The sequence below is a fragment of the Ursus arctos genome, unplaced genomic scaffold, assembly GCF_023065955.2.
Source record: "Ursus arctos isolate Adak ecotype North America unplaced genomic scaffold, UrsArc2.0 scaffold_4, whole genome shotgun sequence".
In the NCBI taxonomy this organism is placed as follows: domain Eukaryota; kingdom Metazoa; phylum Chordata; class Mammalia; order Carnivora; family Ursidae; genus Ursus; species Ursus arctos.
The window spans coordinates 46,371,468-46,383,205 of NW_026623056.1; positions in this window are offsets into that span (position 1 = coordinate 46,371,468).

Below are 11,738 nucleotides of genomic sequence, written 5' to 3' on the forward strand. Positions count from 1 at the left end.
TATATTACCCACTATTATAGGAGGTGCACCTGCATCTTTTGGTTTTTGATTGTACCTAAACATTCCTTTTTTCCACCTAAATATTCTTAAAACACATTTTTGTGATTATAACCTGTAGATATCTTTTTTCATGACAAGTATATAAAGCTATTTGTTATATTTCCTCAACCAGTGACAAAGTTGTTGAAGGTATATATTCAAATTTTGTAGCATAAAGACCATGGCAAATAATTGAGTTTGTTTGTTTAGTCTTTTTTTTTTTTTTTATTTTTTTGACAGAGAGAGAGAGAGACAGAGATTGAGCATAAGCAGGGGGATAGAGGGAGAGGGAGAAGCAGACTCCATTGAGCAGGGAGCCTGATGCGGGGCTTGATCCCAGGACCCTGTGATCATGACCTGAGCTGAAGGCAGACACTTCACTGACTGAACCACCCATGCGACCCTGTTTAGTGTTTTTCAACTGGTGCCAACAGGTGGAAATTTGGTCATCTAACATTGAGTTATTTCTACTGTATAGTTTACCTTATAAACTAAGTAGAGAGTAATACAATAATGGTGTTTTTGTCATCATGGTCTACTGTCTCTCCAATTAACTTTATAATTGAAGTCTTAATGAGACCTATCTGTTTTCTTTACATTTGTAGATAACTAAAACCTTGATATATAATGAGTGTCCAACATGGAAAGGCATATCTGAGAAATACAGAGAATTGGCTAAAGTAACACATGTTGAATCCAACTTTTTTTATCTGCATTTATTAAATATGTTTTTTCTTTCACTTATATTAAGCCTTTTAACATTTCAGCACCAGTAATTCACTGACACATCTTTCACATTAAGTTATCTATAACATCTTTGGATATATGCCCATGAAGATTACCTCCCTTACTACCTAAGCAATTAAAATGAACATTTTTCTAGTGATGAGATTTTTACTCCTACTATGTTGGAATACAGTTTGATATTTATTATCCATGAGACCAGAGTGAGTTTTAAACTAAATAAAACATGTTCCTCTCTTCTTAATTAAAAAAAGAAGTTTTTTTTTTTTTTTTCAGTTTTCTATTTCCTATGTTCATATTGCAGAATATATACCAAACCACATTCTGTTTGGTTACATTATGATTACTAGATTCTTCTTATATATGTCCATTAAGTTTATTTCCTCATTTAATATATGTTACAATGCGATTGCAAGAGGTCTTCATGGTGTTTTCAGATTATGTAACAATTATTTAATGAAATATTCTGATTCCCCAAATTTGACAGAATGCTTCTGACAGTATCACCCTCACACCAAACCAGTAGAAAGCCACGTATATGGTATTCCCATAGAAGCTGTGTCATTTATGCTAGTTCTTACAGAGACATCAGACATTTCTGCCCATAATGAACTAGGGACAGTAGCTGGTGATTGCTCATTGACATGAATGAGACAGCCCTCCCAGAAGCCATTTTGGTTTCCTTGCTTCCTTTTGTGTGGACAGAAAAATCTAATTTAAGACCTAGAAGTAAATGAGTCCTTGTCATTTTATTTCCTGATTCATCATCTTATATTAGATAGACTTGGAGTTATATTCAAAATGATATTATGTAACTCAATGAAGCACAGCATAACCTGTCATATCCTAATATAATAAGATATGATGTATTGGAAATCATTTAAAGCAATCACTTCATTTCAGGTTGGGTACCTACTATTGATTCATGTGGATTCTTATCCTGAATTAATTTTGATAAGAGTGAAACAATGCTATTAGGATAAAAACTCATCTCAAGTCTTTTTAGTTGACTGAATGTTTTCATGTGTTTGTTACAGCTTTATTAGTCCCTTGGGTGGATATAAACACCCACTTTAATAATAGAAGTATCTTGTGTATATCTTTCCTTGTCACCTTTTCTTCTTGTTTACTGTACATCTTTCTTTATTTTATTTTTTTCTATAGACATTTGAATGAAAATGGCAAAAATTCAGTAAAGAGAACAATGAGAACATGCCATATATGAATATTATTTAGGGATTTTTTAAACTACTGCTGTCTTATTGGACTTAGGATGATATGAGGAAGCATGTTAAATCCACAGTAATGACTAAACTGTGGTAAATAGTAAATCCCTTTAAAAAGAAAGAGCTAGTCCAATGCAATTCTCCTGGCTAAGTTTAAGTAAATACATTATAAACAATTTAGTATTATGTTTTATTAAAAGTTATTTAAGCTATTAAATTCTTTGATTTTATGAATGAAACTTAGCAACGTTTTAGACCTAGCATTTTCCATATGGAACAAAAGGGCAAAAGAGTGCTTAAAGGATAGTGATATTTCTCAAAGATTATTTTTTTGGTTTGATTTTGGTTTAGTTTGTTAATTTTTCTTTTTTCTTCATGAAGGGAAAAGACAGGAGACTCCTTTTCTACATATAACATGTTTTTGCATGAAGATAGATATCTCTGGAATTTCTAAAACTAACCATGAAACGTAGTAGGCCCATGTCAATAATAGTCTTGTAGTCTTGTTCCTGCTTTTCAGTTGTTTTCTTCTGAAGTCTTTGAAGATACACTTGTATGCTGAATAAGCATGAAACCTAAAGTAGCACTGTCTATTTGGGAATTATACTTAGAACATAAACTTTCTCGAGTTCCTTCAAAAATAGAAACATTATGAGGTGTTTTTTGTTTTTTTTTGGACACACAAACAGATTCTGTGGTCTTTATACATTGTTCTTTATCCAATAAAATGATACTATCAAAATAGATAGATACATGGCCCGAGGTGAATTTAACACCTCCGAAGTGGTCTCATTAGCATAAACTATGTAGGGGCTTACCGTAAGTCAACGTTTTAGCATAAACTATCCAGTGTGGTCCCTGGGGCCCACTGTGAATAACAAAGATAACTCTGGAAATTTCTGGAAATTTCATTCTGTTTCATTCTGGAAATTTCAAGGGTTTAGAGGCTTTGTCCCAGAAGCAAGGGACAAATACCAGTCAATTTTTCTTCTAATTGTACAACAAATATTTACTAGCTTCTTGAAATTGGGAAAGATTTAACTTTTGTTCCTCAGTTTCATCACTTTCAATATGGTGATTATCTTAGTACCACTATCAAGGAGCTATTGTGCAATTTAGATAAGTTAATATGTATAATATATAATTAATATATGTTAAACATTTAGAATGGTGCCTGGCATATATAAGCCCTATTAAAATGTTAATAATTATACTAATCATTATATTTATTTAACAATAATGAATATTATTGTCATTTCCTAAAATGAAGTGATTTTTCTCCATAGTCAAATGCCATGCAAACAGGATAACATCAAAAGTTCTCTTTTAAAGCAAGTGAATCTGGTTAAATAAAATATCCTGTTGCGGCTCAGTTGGTTAAGTGTGGGACTCTTGATTTCCTCCCAGATAATGATCTTGGGGTCCTGGGATAGAGCCCGGCCTTGGGCTCATGCTCAACAGGGAGTCTGCTTGGAATTCTCTCTCTCCCTCTCCCCACCCCACGCTTCCTCTCTAAATAAATAAGTAAAATCTTAAAACAAAGAAACCTTTAAAAAAAAATATCCTGTAAAGAACTTATACTTTGTATTCATTAGAAAAAGTAATCACAATAAGCCCTTTAAACTGGGAGTTAATACATATATTTGTATTAACATATACATTAATATTATCCATCTCTATGGATGCACATATTAGCATGCACGTCCATATTTTCCATCTCTGTGATTATAACAGTATAAAAATCCCATCCCAGATGCAAAATATCCTTATAAATTGTACCATAGAGGAAAGATCTTACATCCAGATCAGGTGACTAGTTTTGAAGACTGTTTAAAGCTATCATTTTATACTATTCTTTTGTGGCTTTGTTGAGAGGTAAATGGTAAGGATATTGTCAGTTCTTGTATTTTTAACTGAAGGAAGTATTTAATTGTCAAATTTCTAGTCAGTTACAGTTCATTCAAAAGGTACTATTTTTATGATCTTTATTTTATAAAGCAACATTTAATTTTTCCCTCATTTTAAGATTTCGTACCTTTTGATATAGTTAACATCAATGATGCTGTGTAAATATGAAAATATTTTTGTCAACGAAGGACTGAATGATAATGCTGAAAATTAGAAATACTGTTTGTTTATATGTTGACAATGAAAAACATACAATGTTGAACAGAGTTTGCTTGCCATTGCAATTTCATCAGCCTCGGTTTCCTGAATATTGGAGTTCCATAGGTGGGGCTAGTAAGAAAGTTGTTACCTCTACAAACCAGGGAAAATAATTTACAGTCTCATTTTCAAGTTACATAGAGGTGTTCATGCAGATTCACTATGGTAAGAGTTTTTATTTATTTATTTATTTATTTATTTAAAGATTTTATTTATTTGAGAGAGAGAGAGAGAACACAAGCAGGGGGAGTAGGAGAGGAAGAAGCAGGCTCCCAGGGGAGGAGCCTGATGTGGGGCTCAATCCCATAGCGCTGGGATCACACCCTGAGCCGAAGGCAGACGCTTAACGACTGAGCCACCCAGGCGCCCCCACTCTGGTAAGAGTTTTAACTTCATTCTGTTTTTTCCATTTCCCAACATATGCTCTTCTTATTAAAATTTAGCAATTTACTGCCTTCCTCCACCCCTGAAATGTAAGATTCCAAGGCTTTTTACCATATTTTGTTTTTCATAACAGACAAAATTCTATCAACCCTATTAGACTATTTGTTTTTCTTAAAATTTGTAGTATTTTTATATTTTATCATTTTTAAATTATCAGAAAAAATTTTCTTCTTTGGTTTAGGGAAAACGAAGTCTTGTTAACCTGTGCAAGACAACTTGAGTAATGTACATTGCAGCAAATTTAAGAGGTTAAGGTTATCAAGAGCAAAGTTTGGGGCCTGCAATTTATCGGAGAAAAAAAATTTTTTTTAATAAGCTGTCTGTGTATTCTCTTGCTTGCAATCTGAATTATTATAATTTTCTATTTATTTTTGTTTGAGCATTTTTAAAAGGATATGGAAGCTTCCAATATATGTTACAATAACTGATTTCTGATATCCATACCATCTTGTTAAAATACTCATGAAAACACATAGATTTAAGAGATTTAACTGCCCAGGAATATCAATCAGTCATATGTCAGAAACCATGAGAAGATTTTATTCAGGGAACAGGAAGCTGTGGGCTCTGGCAGAAAAGTCATGGAACCCAAGCAATATTCTGTAGAAAATTTTGTCTTCCCACTTTCATTTATCATCATTATATCAAAGAGATGATGCTTTTCCTACTGAAAGAAGGTGAGGCTCTTCGATAATGTTCACAGTTAGCTTCCCAGGCAATTAGGGCTTTTTCACCGTGCACTATAATCCATTATTACCTCTCTTCTATAACAAATATTTGAGTGTGAATCTTAGACGTGTTATCTAAGCAATTATGGAAGTGAATAATGAGTGATGTTGTACATTGGGAGAAGTTAGCAAAAATAAACTACTAACCTTTAAAGAGCCATTAGATTATCGGAAGGACATATTTTGCCCTACATTTGTTCTCTAACATATTGAAATGCCTGGCACAAGCTACTTCAAATTATAGGCCTTATAATATCATGCAAGTGGAAAGTAAGTATCTGCTTAAGCCATCACATTTCTTGGAGCTAAGTGATTTAAAACAAAACAAACAAACAAAAAAAAAAAACCCCAAGAAACTTGGCTAGGGGATGTGCGTAAAATTGAGCCTTCTATTGGAAGATGTGAGAAGGAGATTCTAATGATAAATAAGTAAATAAGAAAGAAAGACTAAAAATTCCACTTCATTCTTCAGCAATAAATTGCAGACCTGATTAAGTGTACTCTCATTTCAGGACCAATAACACCCATGAAATATTCCTAACTTAAAAAGTATTACACAGTACCACTTCCAACCAGAGATGCATTTCACAAATGTATCATGTAGAAATTAGCAGTAATATGGATAATTTGTATGCTAAATAACAGTGAAGTATATTGGAGTTAAAAACCTCTATAATCGGTGTTATAGAGCACTATCAGATTGCCCCTTCAGGAGGGAGGCACCCATTACCCCCACCTTCCAGGACTGTTGTCTACTGATAGCCCACAGCTAAGTCTCTCCCTAGAACTCGGCCCAAAGAATCTGCTTCTCAGTAAGATGCATCACCTGCAGGGAGGCAGCCCACATTTAATGACTGATCCATGCAAGAGTATAAAGATTGATCCTGCTTGCCTTGGTTGCAACAATTCTGAAGGGACCTCTTAGCTTCAGAACTCTCTGTGGGATCAAATGAGGTCTTTATGCAACTCCTCACTTGCCTTTTTTGCTTCTCTGACTTCATTACAGATGTTGTTTCTGAGTTCCTTCATCATTAAATTTCATGGACACAAATCTCCCTCTCACAGTCTGATTCCCAGGGAACCAGACCTATGACAGTTGGTGCCAGCAGTGGTCTGAGGAAGCACACTGTAAAATGGGATTTTGAAGCTGAATTACCTCCTGGTTGCATGGCAAAGTAGCAGTGTAGTTGTTAGAAGTTGGAAAGGTTTTAGGTTGAGATGGCATACTAGTGAAAGTGAATGTGCCTTGGAGGTCAAATGCATCAGACTCCAGAATTATGGGGGAAAGTTATTATAGGGATTGTAGAATTAGTTGATTATTGCTAGGGGCAATAGATGCTTTAGCAAAAGGAAATAAAAGTCTGAGGGTGATTATTAAGCAGTTAAAGGCTAAGTGTGAAGTTGCTTTAGCAAGACCCGGTAAATGCAACAAAGACAGACAAAAATTACTTCTGATACACAGGAGGAATATTTTTGAAAATCTATTTTTGAGGCTTTTGTGAATAAAATAATTTGAACATATTTGGAGGCTAACAGTGTCATTCACAATATGCTTGATTTATATTTATGAATAATTTGCATATATTAAACTGAAGATATAACATTCTGAACACAACTGCATTTAGAAAAAAAATTTCCTTGGGGTGCCTGCGTGGCGCAGTCGTTAAGCGTCTGCCTTCAGCTCAGGGTGTGATCCCCGTGTTCTGGGATCGAGCCCCACATCAGGCTTCTCCACTAGGAGCCTGCTTCTTCCTCTCCCACCCCCCCTGCTTGTGTTCCCTGTCTCGCTGGCTGTCTCTCTCTGTCAAATAAATAAATAAAATCTTTTAAAAAAAAAACAAAAAAAACTAAACCTCTCTCCATTCAGTGTCAGAATGCAGTCAATCCTCTTTTAAAAAAAAATTTCCTTGAATACTAAATATGGATTTATTGAAAAATGCTTAATGTATTTAATAACTTTGCTTGAATTTATAGTAATTTTAATTATTCTAATAACCATGTTCTAAATTCTTCAGATGCTGGCTTATAGGGAAAAAGTGATTAATTCACCTGTGTACTGTTTAGGTTGAGGCAAACTCTTCTGCCACTTTCTATTCACCACAGTTATCTGGGATGGGATGGGGTGTTGCTCCTGCTTCATGTAGTTGGAAGAATTACCGTAATGAACCTAAATAGTATATTGTTGTGGCAATTTTTATTTGAAATACCCTGATGAAAATGTCACACTTGCTTTGTTGCCTCCTATTCTTTGCAATTGTTTTGAGAACATACATGATGATATCAGACTAAAGTATGCTATTAAGTAATGTGGAAATAGTGTCTGCTCATCATCCCTGAATATTATTGAATTTGGCAGGTGGTAGAACCTCTTTTTCATAAAATGTTGATAGTTCTGCAAATGATTCTGGCCATAAAAATAAATGCAATTATGTGCAAATCCAAATAGAGCAGTGAATTTTAAGACTTGAAGAAAACAGTCCAGTCATTATCCAAGTCTTTTTCTTTTGGAAATGTCTTTGCTCAAATGCCAAATAAAGAACTTATTTTAAATGGGAAGAAGATAAAGCAGTCTATAAGAAAAAAAATTCTGGGAAAAAGACTAACTAGATGTCTGATTTATCGAACAAACTGATCACCAGGAGTGATAGGGACGCATGCAACTTCAGAAGAGATACAAATTATATGAAAACATTGTTATTGCTCAGGGTATTTGAATGAAGCAGAAGCTGAGGATGTTAATCCAAACAGATGAAGAAATCTGAAAAATGAAGGATTTAGTCAATGATATTAAAAATCTCTCCTGTAAAATTCACAAATACTTTTGTGGTATAAAACACAGACACTGAAAATCAGAGCTAGAGGGATACATTGACAATAAAAGATAGCCCAAAGAGAGATGTAGGCTTTTTTTTTTTTTAAATGATTTTTTATCATATTATGTTAGTCACCATACAGTACATCCCCAGTTTCCGATGTAAGGCTCGATGATTCATTAGTTGTGTATAACACCCAGTGCACCATTGTAGGCTTTTGAATATATATTGCTGGGGTTATACCCAGCATTTTGGAAATATCATGTACAATGGCATGGTGGAAGGGGATCATTTCACTGTGATAATCTGTTGTTTCCCAGAGCATCGTTTTGTAGTTTTTAAAGAAATAAGATTATCTTCCCACGTTAAATCTCTCATTATATGCTGGTAAAGAAATGTTTTCCCTAGGAAAGTAATATAAAGTCTTATTTGATGGGACAGCATAATGTGTCAAAAGTCATGGGGCTCTTTAAGGTATTAATTAGTTTACTGCTTCTATAAATATATTTTTGCTGGCAGGTGTTCTGTGAGCCATATGTTATGTTGACTGCTCCAGTGCAATTGCAAAACCACCTACAAAGGAAGTGTAATTATTTATTTTATTGAGAAATAAAAGATAGCTTCACTGTTTTCCATTTTAAATTGACCTGTCAAGGATATAGTTTGACATTTTAATTAGTTGAAGTTTATTTATTCAAACAAATAAATCACTTAAAGCAATATATTAAATTTATTCTTATAATAAATATCTATAAGAAAATATCCTTACTTAAAGTTGGTAATGCTATAATTCCTTGATCTACATGATATAAATCTAAAGTTGAATTTAGGTGTTTTTTTTTTCAAGTTTTAGTTTGCATAAATTCATATTTATTTCATAAACAGCCTTTATCTATTCAAGTTTTTATTTAAATTCAAGTTAGTTAACATACAATGTAATATTAGTTTCAAGTGTACAATATAGTGAACATAGCTTTTAAATATCTATGACAGTAAGACCATTAATACGGTTTGTAAGATATGGTATATTCATCAAATTTGGGGTGCTTAAATATATGTTACATTGGATTTGCATTACACTTACATTTATATGAATCAAATTTAACAATATTTTTTTCTGCCAAAATACATAGAAAGATGGAAAGATAGGAGGGAGGACTTTAAAAATAGTTGTGTCAGTCTATTTTAGGGAGTTTATGCCTATAGCAATAGATAGATTAATCTAGCTTGAAATAATCAGAAGGAAGCTAAAACTTGATTGACTTGATTAAAGGTTCCTAAAGTATTGACTAAGAAGAGAAATGCATTGTTCAGATTCCCAAGCAAACGTGAAGTGATAGCACCCTTGACTTTGTTGAGGAAAAAATAAATATTAATTGAAAGCCAATGAAAAATAATAACAAGGAGTTGAGAGGTTGATAAAATATGTCTACGGACTTGAATACAAAATTTACCCAGATATAAAATGTTCCACTATTAATAAGATAATGTCCTATTTATAATGTCAGCTTTCCAGTTCAAACAACTAGCCACCAAGGTGTTTCCTGGTGCTCTGGGGTATGGTACTATAAAAAGGATTCGTGCTTTCTTATTGCTGCTCTCAAGGTGGAACAGAAGTATAATTTAAATACTTGCCACCATTGTTACATAACAGAAATTCAACTGAGTAAATTTTAAAGACCTGGTTGGTTTTATTAAAGATTCATGAATTGAGTAGCATCACACCTAACAAATTGAAAGGAGCTCCATTGAGCTGCAGAAAAGGACAGGTTTTTACAGGCAGAGAGGGAGTGGGAGAAAAGGAAATTATTAGCAGAGAATGCATTGTTTTAGGCAAGGTCACCCTCCTAAGGGGAACAGAAAGGGTCTATCAGAAAGCACATACTTTCTAGTGCTAACTAGGAAATTCCAGGTTGGCTGGTTAGAGGTCACATTTATGAGAGAAGCTGAAGCTGCCAGGTGGGTTACATATTAAGTCTTGGTGGGGTTTAGCCTAAGGAGTCCATTTGGGGCCTGCTATCTCCTTTTAAAGACCATAGACAGTTTATCTGTTAGCTCCATGAGGATGAAACAGGCTTACTGTGAAAGAGGATGATCGATGTTTCAAGTATACAATATTATCTGCTGGACTGCTTTTCAGTTATATGTAAAAAGAGAAAAGAATGCTTTAACATACTGCCATGAACCCAAGTCCCCAAATGATCAATATTTTGATAGTCATATTTCATCTAGGCCTTTGAACAATATATATATATATGATTTTGATTAGAACTTCTTTTTAAAAGATTTTATTTATTTAAAGATTATTATTTATTTATTTGTCAGAGAGAGCACACAAGCAGGGGGAGCAGCAGGCAGAGGGAGAAGCAGGCTCCCCTCTGATCAAGGAGTCCAGTGTTGGACTTGATCCCGGGACCCTGGGATCATGACCTGAGCTGAAGGCAGACACTTAACTGACATTTATAAACTCCCAACTCTGACACTCATTTAAAGCAAAAGCTCCAAAAAGTGCCTTAAAGGAAAACAGAACATCTTCATGAACCCAGGATAGGCAAAGATGCATTAAACGGGGCAGAAAAGTGATAGTAATAAAAGGGAAAAAATTACATATTGGGCTATTTTAAGAGTAAGAACTAAACATCATAAGACTTTACTAAAAGATTGAAAAGCAAGAGAAGCACAAAGCAAAAGAAGTTAATTGCAGAGAAGCATCCAGAGAAGAACTATATATGTAGAGAACTACAAATCAATAAAAAAATAAAATAAAGAGAATAAAACAAAGTGGTCAAATAATCTAAAATGATAGTTTTAAAGAGGATATCTATGTGGCTGAAAAATGTATGAAAAGGAATTCAACTGTTTAGAAAATACAAATTAAAACCACAATCTGAAATTACTGTTCTATTAACAGAAGAGTTAAAATGAAAAATACACAAAACTATTAGAACTGTAGAATAACCAACTTGACAAATACAAGACTAACATGAGAAAAATCATCCATTATTAGAAAAATAAATATTAGAAACTACAACAAATGATATTCTCAGTAGCGATAGAAATTATATAACAGGGATGCCTGGGTGGCTCAGTTGAGCAGCTGACTCTTGGTTCCAGCTGAGGTCATGATCTCAGGGTTGTGAGCCTTGTTGGGCTCCACACTCAGCAGGGAGACTGCTTGAAATTCTCTCTGCTCCTCCCCCAGTTCGCACGTTCTAAATAAATAAATAAAAAATTTTAAAATTGCATAACAAATATAATACAAAGACCATTATTGAAAAGCAGTGTAAACTCTATTAAAATAATTAAAAGACATGAATAGGAAGATAGATCTTTAGTATCAATGCATGCTAATTTTAAAAATTCAGCAAAAGTTCACCTAATGATGCTAAAATACAGGTAAACATATGTAGTCTATGGGTATCTAAAACAGTTCTATAAAAGAATAACAAGACATATTACTATAGACATATTAATTAAAATACTGGATTATGAACAGACCTGGAACTTGTTATAATAGTTACACACATATACTAATTATGTAATAATTCGCAGTATGTGGATTCCAGAGCAACAGTATC